At 39.3% G+C, this 12804-nt stretch overlaps 1 protein-coding gene across 2 annotated transcripts in view; it reads right to left on the bottom strand.

The window, feature by feature from the left end:
• The window catches only part of LOC140726956 (F-BAR and double SH3 domains protein 2-like), a 226579-nt gene that overhangs the window by 32453 nt on the left and 181322 nt on the right, over positions 1-12804 (bottom strand). The gene's annotated exons all lie outside the window — the stretch shown is intronic.

The raw sequence follows: 12804 nt of genomic DNA, 5'->3' as shown, positions 1-12804 counted from the left end.
CAGTAGATTGATAAAAGAAACAAACATGATGCCTTGGTTTTAGAATAGAAGAGAACAAAAGTAGAAAACTATACACAAGTTAATTTAACATGTCGGGTCAGGTACCATCTATGGAAAGGAGTAAACAGTTAACTTTTCAGCTGAGAAGGGGAGAAGTCAGAGAAGGGGGGTGAGGAGAGGGGTGAGGGGTGTCCACCTTACACTTTTCTCTCTTCCCACTCCCACCTTCATATTCTGATTTTTCCCTTCCTTTCCAGTCCTGAAGAAGGGTCTCAGCCCAAAATGTCGACTGTTTACTCTGTTACACTGTTTACTCTTGCTGAGTTCCTCCAGCATTTTGTGTGCATTGCGTTGGATCTCCAGCATCTGCAGATTTTCTCATGTTTGGTAACTAACATCTGTTATTGGGAAGATGTTCAAGTCTATAATCAAGGAAGAAATATCTGGTCTTCATGCTGTTAAACCAAAGAAACATTGTTTTTTCAAATTTCCTGTAACCCTTTGTGTAGCTAGAGTAGAACATGTAAATGCAGTGTATTTGAATTTTCACAAGTCATTTGATAGACAGGTGCTCAAGGTAATGCCCACTGTACTGGGATATGTTAGCATGGATTCATTATTACATATAGTTCAAAGAGTGAGACTAAAAGGTATTTTTCAAAATAAAATTTTGTAACTAGTGGAGCGCCTCAAAGATCACCTTTTGGCCTTTATTTACTACCTAAATTGTGAATGATCCCACCAGGGGAATGGCAATTTTGGATTGGGTGTTATGTAATGAATCAGATTTGATTAGGGAGCTTAAGGTAAAGAAACGCTTAGCAGACAGTGACCATAATATGATAGAATGCATCCTGCAGTTTGAGAAGAAGCTAAAATCGGATGTATCAGTACATCAGTGAAGTAAAGGGAATTACAGAAGCATGAGAGAGGAGCTTGCCAAAGTTGATTGGAAGGGGACACTAGCAGGGATGAAAGCAGAACAGCAATGGCTGAAATTTCTGGGAGTAATTCAGAAGGCACAGGAAAGATGCATCCCAAAGATGAAGTATTCTAAAAGGAGGATAAGGCCATTGTGGCTAACAAGGGAAGTGAAACAGTGTTAAAGTGAAAGAAAGGACACATAATATAGCAAAAACCAGTGGGAAATCTGAGGATTGGGAAGCTTTTAAAAACCAACAGACAGCACCTAAAAAGCCATAAAGAGAGAAAAGAGGAAATATGAAAGCAAGCTAGCCAATAATATAAAAGATAATACAAAAAGTTTTTTTCCCCGAAGAGTAAAAGAGAGATGAGAGTGGATAAAATGGCAATGGAGAAGTAGTAATGGGTGACAAAGAAATGGCAGATAAACTTAAGTATTTTGTATCAGTGTTCATTGTGAAAGACACTAGTAGCATGCTAAACATATGAGAGTATCAGATGGCAGAAGTGAGTGTCATTGCTATTACTGAGGAGAAGGTGCTTATGAAGCTGAAAAGTCTAAAGGTAATAAGTCACCTGGACCAGATAGACTCATCCCAGGGTTCTGAAAGAGGTAGTTTAAGAGTCTGTGGAGGCATTAGTAATGACCTTTCAAGAATCACTATATTCTGGAATAGTTCTGGAGGACTGGAAAACTGTAAATGTCACTCCACTGTTTAAGAAGGGAGGGAGGCAAAAGAAAGGAAATTATAGGCTAGTTAGCCTGACTTCAGTGGTTGGAAAGATATTGGAGTCTATTACTTTTTTTCTCAGTAATATTTTTACTGTTTTTTTAAATCAGGAAAGCATAGTACAAAGGAGAATTGTGCAGTGCATAACAAATGTAACAAATGTACAATTCACATTTATGAAAGAGATGCACCATTAGTACAATCATGCTTTGGTTGCCTCCCTGCCCCGACCTACCCCTCTCAATCCCCATCCCCAAGCCATCATTGCATTAGCAAAAAGGGTTAAACAGAACCTTTATCCCCACAGAGCTGCATTGGTATAGAGAAGGTGTATTTTCCTAACACATAAACTGTTGTATGTTTACATCTGAGTTCGTAGAATTTTACCGGAGAATGCTGAAAGTCAGGGAGTTATGTGCAGAGAAAGGAAGAAGGGATGAACCTTTAGTTTGGCTGGGAATTCTGAAAATATTCAAGAAAGGATCCCCACACCTTTTGGAACTTTATGTTTGAATTGAGAGTTGAATAATGGATCTTCTCAAGGTATAGACTGGACATGATGTCCCTAAGCCACTGAGAATGGGTGGGTGGGGCAGCATCCCTCCACCTGAGCAAGACTGCACGCCTAGCCAAAAGAGAGGCAGAAGACAGTATGCGACGTTTGGTCAGACATAGGCGTATGTCCTCCTCTCCGGAGGTGCTGAAAAGAGCAATCAAAGGGTTAGGTTCCAGATTGTAATTAAGTATTTGGGATAGAGTTTGGAAAACATCTTTCCAGTATTTTTCCAAGCTAGGGCATGTCTAGTACATGTGTCTCACCCCTTTTGCATTTGTCACAGCAGGGATTAACATCTGGGTAAATGTGAGATAATTTTGTTTTAGACATATGGGCCCTGTGTACGACCTTGAACTGTAACAGGTAGTGGCGGGCACATAAAGAGGTTGAGTTAACTAACTTGAGTACTGAATCTGATACATCATCTGACAGTGAAAAATTTAAATCTTGCTCCCTAGCTGTTTTAATTTTGTCAAGGGGGGGGGGGGGGGGCTCGCCTCAGAACCGCTAGCTTGTCACAAGTAGTAGATATTAGACATTTGCGCAATGGATTCATGCAGAGAAAAATATCAATGACGTTTGTGTCGGGTGCCTCAGGGAAGTTTGATAACAAAGGGCTGATAAAATGTCTAATTTGCAAACATCTGAAGAAATGAGTGTTGGGTAAGTTAAACTTTGCAGACAATTGTTCAAATGATGCATAGCAGTTGTCTATAAAAAGATCTTTAAAGCGCTTGATGCTCATTCTATACCATTCTTGAAATGTTGGATCATGTATAGAAGGCTGGAAGAGGTAATAATGTAGAATAGGACTTGAAAGAGAGAAGCCATAGAGCCCACTATACTTTCTGAACTGAACCAATACTCTCATAGTGTGCCTGATAACAGGATTAGCAATTGGTTTAGGCATAAGAAAAGGGAGTGCGGATCCAAGAAGTGCAGAAATAGAGAAATTCTTAATAGAGTTCAGCTATATTGCCTCCCATATTGGGCAGTCAGATTGGTTGTGGAAATGAGACTAAAAGATGAGATAGCGTATGTTAGCTGTCCAGAAATATAAGCAGAAATTGGGCAGAGCCATGTCCCCAACACTTTTAGATTTTTGAAGATGGACTTTATTCAGTAGGGGACGTTTGTCCTTCTATAAGTAGGATGATATGACTGAATCTAACGAGTCAAAGAAGACTTTAGGAATGAAAATTGGAATGGATTGAAAAAGCTTTATGAATTTAGGAAGGTTGTTCATTTTGACAACATTGATTTGGCCCATCAGGGACATGGATAGGGGTGACCACTGTGCTAGGCTCTGTTTTGTATGCTTTAACAAATTAGTGAAATTTTCTCCAAAAACACGCTTATAATTCCTTGTTACTGTGACGCCAAGGTAAGTAAATTGCTTATTCACTACCTTAAAAGGGAGGTTATGGAACTCTGACGCTTGTGCTTCTCCAGTTATTGGAAAAAGTTTGCTCTTGTGTAAATTAAGTTTATATCCTGAAAGCAGGCTAAATTTGTTAAGGAGTGAGAACATGGGGGGTTAAGGAGGTGATCGGGTTTGATATAAAAAGTAAAAGATCGTCAGCAGAAAGGGAGACTTTGTGCTCAACTCTCTCCCTCCAAATCCCCATCAGATCCGCACAACTGCGGATCGCAATCTCCAGTGGCTCTATGGCCAGATCGAAAAGTAACGGGCTTAAGGGGCACACTTGGCGGGTTCCACGTTTGAGATTGAAAGGTTGGGATTGCTGAGAGTTGGTCAAAACAGAGGCAGTGGGACACAAACATAACAGTTTAATCCACGTGATGAAACTTGGTCCAAAATCAAATTTTTCTAAAACAGCAAAGAGGTAAATCCATTCCACACGGTCAAAAACCTTCTCTGTGTCTAAGGAGATAACACATTCAGGAATCCCAACTGAAGGTGATCATAAGACATTTAAAAGATGGTGTATATTAAAAAAGGGGAGGCAGTTTTAAACCGGTTTGGTCTTCAGAAATAATAGAAGGTGGGATGTTCTCCAATCAATGGGCCAGAATTTTAGCTAAGATTTTGACATCAACATTTAACAGAGAGATTGGCTTGTATGAGGAGTATGAGGATCTTTGTTTCTCTTTGCTAGAAGAATGACACATGTCTCATTAAATGATGCTGGCAGTTTACCTTGTTTAGATGAATCAGATAAAACCAAGGTTAGTTGAGGTGAGAGCAGTGACGAAAATGATTTAAAGAATTTTACAGGGAACCCATCAGATCCTGGAGATTTACCAGACTGCAGTGACGAGATGGCTGAGGATAATTCCTCTAATGATATTGGCTTATTCAGTCTCATTTTGAGATCAGGAGAGAGCGCAGGGATATTTAAGCTATTTAAAAAATTCTTGACCAAAATGTTATGATTTGGGGATTCAGAGGTTTAAAGTTGGGAGTCAAAGTTCCTGAACGTGTCGTTGATTTCAGAGAGAGTCGAGGTAATGCTTCAGTTTTACATTCAAATTTTTGTGATGTGTTGTTTGGCTTTGAAGCCTCTTAATTGGTTGGCAAAAAATTCACCAGATTTGCCACCATGAATATAGAACCAGCTCTTGCTCTTCAAGATTAGGCGTTCAATTGGGTGAGTGCAAATAAGGACAAGTTTAGTTTGGAGTTCCACTTGCTTTTTGTACAGCTCTGGATTTTTAATTTGAGCGTATTGTTAGTCTATTTCTTTAATTTGATTGGTCAGGTCAAGTCGTTCTTTATGGTTCTTTATTTTCATATTCACAGTGTAGGAAATTATTTGACCCCTGAGGTATGCTTTCAAAGTGTCCCAAACAACCAGGCTTGAGGTTTCAGGTGATGTATTGGTATTAAGGAAAATGATTATCTGGTCCTCCATAAATTTTACAAAGTCATTATCTGACAGTAAGGTCGAATTAAAACGCCAGTGCTTATTTATTTGAGGAAGGCCAAGAAGAATTATAGACAGGACAACTGGAGCATGGTCTGATATCACTATGCTCTGATAAACACAGGAACGGACTGATAGAATCAGCTGATTATCAATTAGAAAGTAGTCAATTTTAGAAAAGGTGTGATGGACGTGTGAGGAGTCTATTACTAAGGATGACATTTCGGGGTACTTGGAAGCATGTGATAAAATAGGCTAAAATTCTTAAGGGGACATCTTGCCTGACAAATCTGTTGGAATTCTTTGAGAAAATAACAGGCAGGATAGACAAAGGAGAGTCAGTGGATGTTGTTTATTTGTATTTTCAGAAAACCTTTCACAAGGTGTCGCAGTGGAGGCTGCTTAACCATTGGTATTACTACAAATATATTAATATGGATAGAAAATTGGCTGACTGTCAGGAAGTAAAGTGTGGGAATAAAGGGGGTCTTTTCTGGTTGGCTGCTGGTGACTAGTGGTCTTCTGGAGGTGTCAGTGTTAGGACTGTTTCTTTTCACGTTACATGTTAATGGTTTGGATGAAGGAATTGATGACTCAGTGGCCAAATTTGTGGACAATACCAATGTGGTGTGACAGGTAGTGTTAAGGAAGCAAATTATTTACAGAAGAACTTAGACAGATTGGGAGAATGGGCAAAGTGGTAGATGGAATATAGTGTAGGGAATTGCATGGTCATGCATGTTGATAGAAGAAATGAAGGTGTGGACTATTTTCTGATTGGGGAGAAAATTCAAAACACAGAGGTGCAAGGGGACTTGGGAGTCATCATGCAGGATTCCCTAAAGGTTAACTTGCAGGTTGAATTGGTGGTAAGGAAGGCAATCCAGTGTTAGCAGTGTCATTTTGAGAGGATACAATACCAGAGCAAAGATGTCATGCTGAGGCTTTATAAAGCATTGGTCAGATGGCATTTGGCACATTGCAAGTAGTTTTGGGCCCATTATCTAAGAAAAAATGTGATCATCATGGCAATGATTCTAGGAATTAAAGGATTAATTCATAGTTGCAAGAAAACATTTGCGAACTCTTTGCAATCACCTGATTTTCTGCATCAATTACTCATAAAATGGACACTGATATTTGTCTATGTCACAATAATAGACAAGCACAATCTGCCTACCCTAATAAGACAAAAACAATTGTACTTTTCGTCAATGCTGAGTACACCATTTAAACAATCATAGTATAGGTTCAAAAAAGTATGTGAGCCTCTGGGGTAATGTCTTCTACAAAAGTTATTTGGAGTCAGGTGTTCCAATCAATGAGATGAGATTGGAGGTGTGGGTTATAAAGGTGCCCTGCTCTATAAAAGACACACGAAGTCATGTTACTGACAGAGCCCACTTGTCTCAAGAAAGTTCTGTTTATGTGCACCAATGCATCGATCAAAACAACTTTCAGAGGACCTGAGAAGACCTGTAGAGATAACTGAAAGTGGGAAAGGCTAAAGAAGCATTTCTAAAGACCTGAGTGTTCATCAGTCCACAGTAAGATAAATTGTCTACAAATAGAGAAAATTTTGCACTGTTGCTACTCTCTCTAGGAGTGGGTGTCCTGCAAAGATCACATCAAGAAGACAATGTGCAATGCTGAAGGATGTGATAAAGAACCCAAGGGTAAGAGCAAAATACCTGCAGAAATCTCTCCAACTTGCTAAAGTCTCTGTTTACGTATCCACTGTAAGAAAAACACTGAACAAGAATAGTGTTCATAGAAAGACACCATGGAGGAAACCACAACTTTCCAAAACAAAAAAAATTGCTGCACTTCTCAAGCTTGCAAAAGACCATCTGGATGTTTCGCAACACTTTCGGACAATGTTCTGTGCACAGATGAGACAAACATCGAACCCTTTGGCAGAAATGCACACCGCTGTGTTTGGACAAAAAAAAGAGCCCTGCACACCAACACCAAAACACTAACTGTGAAGCATGGTGGAAAGAGCATCACGGAGCTGCTTTGCTGCTTCAGGGCCTGGACAGCTTGCAATTGAGGGAACAATGAATTCAAAATTGTATCAAGACATTTTACAGGAGAAGGTCAGCATAGCAGTCTGTTACCTGGAGCTTAATAGAAGTTGGATGATGCAACAAGACAATGATTCAAAACACAAGATGCTGTGGCATGACCCAAAGATGACTGCTCATGCAAGGTATCCCAGAAATATTGATGAACTGAAAGTTTTGTATGGAGGAATAGTCTAACATTCTTCTTTGCTGTTGTGCAAATCCGAACAGCAACTATAAGAAATGTTTGGTGGTGGTTATTGCTGTAAAAGGAGGTTCTACCAGTTATTAAATACAAGGGTTCACATACTTTTTCCAACCTGAACTGTGAATGATTAAACAATGTGCTTAATAAAGATATGGAAAGTACAATTATTTGTGTGTTATTAGTTTAGGCAGATTGTGTTTGTCTATTATTGTGACTTAGATGAAGAATAGTCCACAATTTAATGAGTAATTCATGTAGAAAACCAGGTAATAAAGGGTTCACAAACTTTTTCTTGCAACTATATGAGGAGTGTTTGAAGGCTCTGGGCATGTTTAGAAGAACGAGAGGAGATCTCATTGAAGCCAATTGAATATTGAAAGGCCTAGATCAGGGGTTCTCAACCTGGGGTGCCCACACCCCCAGGGGGTGCAAGATGGGATTTCAGGGGGTGCGACAAAGAGTGGCTTGTGTCCTTGAGTGATGAGTCACGAGTCATCACTCAGCCAGCTGCCAGTGTGCCTTGAGAAGTGGTAGTAACGCTTGTCCCAAGCACACTCTAGTCTCCTGCTGCCCGAGTTGAGAGAGACGTAAACTCACTCCAGTCTCCCAGTGCCCGAGTCAGCGTTGAGGATTCTCATCAGTGTTACCTGGGAGTTACACCTCAGAGCTGAGGAGTCTCATCAATGTTAGCTAGAAGGTTACATCTCAGAGTTAAGAATCATCTCATAATGCCAAAATCTTTATACGTCCCGAATCAACCACTGAGTAACGATTTCGCGTTAAAACCAAACTCGCAGTAGGAAAATTATTCAATTATAAAATTTTAAAAGGCCGCATTTTGATAAAAAGCAGCTGAAGTCATTCATTCGTATTTGTCTCAATTCATTAAAGAAGTTTTTGAATTTCAAAGGTTTTTTTTCTCTTAAAAAGTTTTTTTCTTGAATCGTTGATAATTTTGAACTGTGTTAGTTGAGGAGGTATCATGGTTAATACCGAGGACTTTGAATCGTGTGATGGGAGTTCATATCTCTGGTAATAATCGGAAATAGGTGTGTAAATTCAGTAGAGCGAAGCCTACTAAATTGTGTCACGTCCCCATAGCATTTCCACCTGACAATTTATCTTGGCATAATCGCAAATATTGTCGTAATATAATATTCAAAAGTGTATTTCTCGCAATACTTTGCTATAGGCATGTCTGGTTGAGTAAAGCGGTCGTCCCTGACTTAGTCAGATAGTTTTTCTCATATTAGCTCATATTTTTCTCTTTACCCTTAACCCTTCATCATGTCAAAAAGAAGGAAATGGAATGATGACTATGTGTACTTTGGTTTCACTTGCACAACAGGAAATGATGGCTTGCAAAAACCCTGTGCGTTCTTTGTAGCATTGTGTTTTCCAACTCAAATCTGAAGCCATCCAAGCTTCAAGGGCACTTCAAGAACAAGCATGGTAGAGCTGATGTTGAAGGACATGATGTTGGGTCATTGAAAATCAAAAGAGCTCGTTTTGATTCACATGGAACTCTTCCAAAATTAGGATTCATTTCTGTTGAAAAAACACTACTTCTTGCTTCATACCAAGTGGCATACAAAGTGGCCAAATCCAAGAAGCCCCATACAATTGCGGAAGATCTCATCAAGCCATGTGCACTGGAAATGGCAACAATTATCCTGGGTAAAGAAGCAAGAAAAAAATTTGAACAGGTGCCCCTATCAAATAATGTCATTCACCACCATATCAGTGATTTGAGTGAAGATATTTTGGATCAAGTCATCTCAGATGTCAGAGCTAGTCCTCTTAAAATCTCTATTCAGTTGGAAGAGTCAACTTATGTCTCCAGTTGTAGTCAACTCATCACATTAGTGAGGTATGTCAATGATGGTGCTGTGAAGGAAGATTTCCTGCTTTGTAAAGATCTGAAAACAAACACAACTGCAAAGGATGTGATGCAGCTGGTGAAAGACTTCTTTGCCAAACATGATTTAGATATCAAAGTCATTGGTTCTGTGTGCATTGATGGGGCACCTGCAATGCTTGGAAATAAATCTGGCTTTTCTGCATTGATGAAAAAGGAGATTCCAGACTTGCAAGTTACCCATTGTTTTCTTCATCGGCATGCTTTGGCATCAAAAACATTGTCTCCAAATTTGAAGAAAGTCCTTGATACTTGTGTGAAGATCATCAACTGGATCAGGGGACGTGCTTTGAACCATTGCATCTTGAAATCATTTTGTGAGGATCTGGGAAGTGAGCATTCAGTTTTGCTTTTCCACACAGAAGTCTGTTGGTTGTCACGAGGACAAGCTTTAACCTACTTCTTTAAACTGCGGGAAGAAATCAAAGTTTTTCTGGAGGAACATGAATGTGATCTGGTTGGGGCAATGGATTCACAGGAATTCGCCCAAATGCTGGCTTACTTAGCTGACATTTTCACTCGTATGAATGACCTGAGTGTTTCTCTTCAAGGAAAAGGGATAAACATATTGAAGGCTTGTGAAAAGTTGAATGCCTTCAAAGAAAAGTTACATCTTTGGCATTGAAGGATGGAAAGAGGCAGTCTCTCAAATTTTCCTTCACTAGAAGAGATGGTTGATGATGCTGGATCCATAACTCCTACTGTGCGTGAAGAAATTGTGGCTCATTTGGAAATGCTGTCAGAATTGTTTGATGGATATTTTGCTGCTGGGCACCTGAAGATTTCAGAAGAATGGATCATGAATCCATATTCCTACAATTTGGAGAAAATGTCAGAAGATAAAGAGTTGAAGGAAGATCTTATTGATTTGCGGACAAATCGAGCTCTTGAAATGCAATTTGAAAGCAAGACTTTGGAGGAGTTTTGGTGTGCAGCACTGGATATGTTCCCAAGGCTTGGTGGAAAAGCACTCCGTGTCCTCATTCCATTTGCAACAACATACTTGTGTGAATCTGGATTCAGTTCTCTTTTGTCAATCAAGACAAAATCTAGGAATCACCTGAATCCACAGGCAGACCTGCGGATCACAATCAGCAAGAAAGTTCCACGTTTTGACAAAATCATGAATGAGAAGCAGGAGCAAAGAAGTCATTGAATTTTATGTTCACAATTGGGATTGATTTTACTGTTTACAATTTTTTCTGAATAAATTAGAATCTAATTGCTCAATTTATATTTGCATTTTATGCACTGAGTTAAAAGCTTGTTTTTTTAAGTTCAATTTGTTCACCGGCAGTATTGTATGTGGTTCAAAAATTAGAAATTAGACTTCTTCATCTTCAAATGTGCTATTACTTTTGTAGGGAGTGTGAACATTAATCAAACATTTCCTAGGGGTGTGAGGCATAGAAAAGGTTGGGAACCACTGGCCTAGATAGAGTGAATGTGGGGAAGTCTACAACCAGAGGGCACAGCCTCAGAATAGAGGGACATCCATGTAGAACAGAGAAGAGGAAAAGTTTCTTTAGCCAGAGGTTCACACAGATGGTTCTGCAGGCCAAATAATTGGGTATGTTTAAGGTAGAGGTTGGTAGGTTCTTGATTAATCAGGGCATCAAAGTTTAGGTGGAGAAGGCAGGAGAATAGGGTTGAGTGGGTTATTAAATCAGACACGATGGAATGGTGGAGCAGACTTGGCAGGCCGAATGGCCTAATTCAGCTCCTTTGTCTTACAGTCTCATGTTAATAACCTGTAGAAGGGGGAAATGTGCAAGATATTAGGTTTTGTGCAACGTGCAAGTAGTAAGTTTTCAAAGCTTGCAGAAAGACTTAAGCCAGTTAGAAGAGTGGGCTGAAAGATGGCAGATGGAGTTTAATGCTGATAAGTGTGAGGTGCTACATTTTGGTAGGAATAATCAAAATAGGACATACATGGTAAATGGTAGGGCATTGAGGAATGCAGTAGAACAGAGTGATCTAGGAATAATGGTGCATAGTTCCCTGAAGGTGGAATCTCATGTGGATAGGGTGATGAAGAAAGCTTTTGGTATGCTGGCCTTTATAAATCAGAGCATTGAGTATAGGAGTTGGGATGTAATGTTAAAATTGTATAAGGCATTGGTGAGGCCAAATTTGGAGTACTGTGTACAGTTCTGGTCACCAAATTATAGGAAAGATGTCAACAAAATAGAGAGAGTACAGAGGAGATTTACTAGAATGTTACCTGGGTTTCAGCACCTAAGTTACAGAGAAAGGTTGAACAAGTTAGGTCTTTATTCTTTGGAGCGTAGAAGTTTGAGGGGGGACTTGATTGAGGTATTTAAAATTATAAGGGGACAGACAGAGTTGACGTGGATAGGCTTTTTCCATTGAGAGTAGGGGAGATTCAAACAAGAGGACATGAGTTGAGAGTTAAGGGGCAAAAGTTTAGGGGTAACACGAGGGGGAACTTCTTTACTCGGAGAGTGGTAGCTGTGTGGAACGAGCTTCCAGTAGAAGCGGTAGAGGCAGGTTCGATTTTGTCATTTAAAAACAGTTGGATAGGTATATGGACAGGAAAGGAATGGAGGGTTATGGGCTGAGTGCAGGTCGGTGGTACTAGGTGAGAGTAAGCATTCAGCATGGACTAGAAGGGCCAAGATGGCCTGTTTCTGTGCTGTAATTGTTATATGGTTATATATTCCAGTTGCTGAAGACAAAAATAGATGGAAAAGCATGTGTGATAAGAATATTTGGACTCTGTAACAAGATATAGATTGATGGGGTGGGGAGGAATGGGCAGGTGCAGCATGCCTACTCCAGCTCTCATGTTCTGTAAGATAGCAATAATGGTGAAAAATTAGTCTAACAGAACTAAATCCCAAAAAAGTAATCTTCCAAAATTTGAAAAACTTGCAAGTTTTATAAGAGTCAGTGTATCTCTGCCTCTGTTCACATTTTAAATCAAAAGTCCATTTTAAAATATTTTAATGTCACTTTGAAGGAGGCTGTATTTGTTTCTGATAACTTGTCCAACTATTTGGATATTATTTATCTGCAAGCAAATTGTTCCATCAATTTCAAAACGAATAGCTGCTGTGACTTAGTTTATCAGCTACAGATAGCTAATTGTCACTCTAAAACATTAGCCCCCATTGAAGCCAACGAGCATGCAAATTTGTATGCTTCCAGACTAACAAATGAGCTCACCTCTTAAAAGGCAAGAGTTCAATACATTTTTGTTGTTAGTCTTGTATTACTTCTAATAATCTACTTCTCAATTGACAAAGCCCAGAATTTAAGACATTTCAGTAGAATGGGATTTAACAATATTATTACTACTACTGTAGAATATGACACAAATTGGTGTGAATTAACCAACATTGTGGTATTTTGTGAAGTAAATATTCTTGATGGCAACTTCGAAGTAGAGTGGAAATACATGAACACAAATACACACACTAAAAATGGAATATTTTATGTTTTTAATTCATTAGTTAATAATCTGGCAAAGTCATAATCTGACTCAATTCC

The sequence above is a fragment of the Hemitrygon akajei genome, chromosome 4 (genome assembly GCF_048418815.1).
Source record: "Hemitrygon akajei chromosome 4, sHemAka1.3, whole genome shotgun sequence".
NCBI lineage: Eukaryota > Metazoa > Chordata > Chondrichthyes > Myliobatiformes > Dasyatidae > Hemitrygon > Hemitrygon akajei.
Note: the sequence above shows the minus strand (reverse complement) of the source record. Positions and strands in the feature narration are given on the sequence as shown.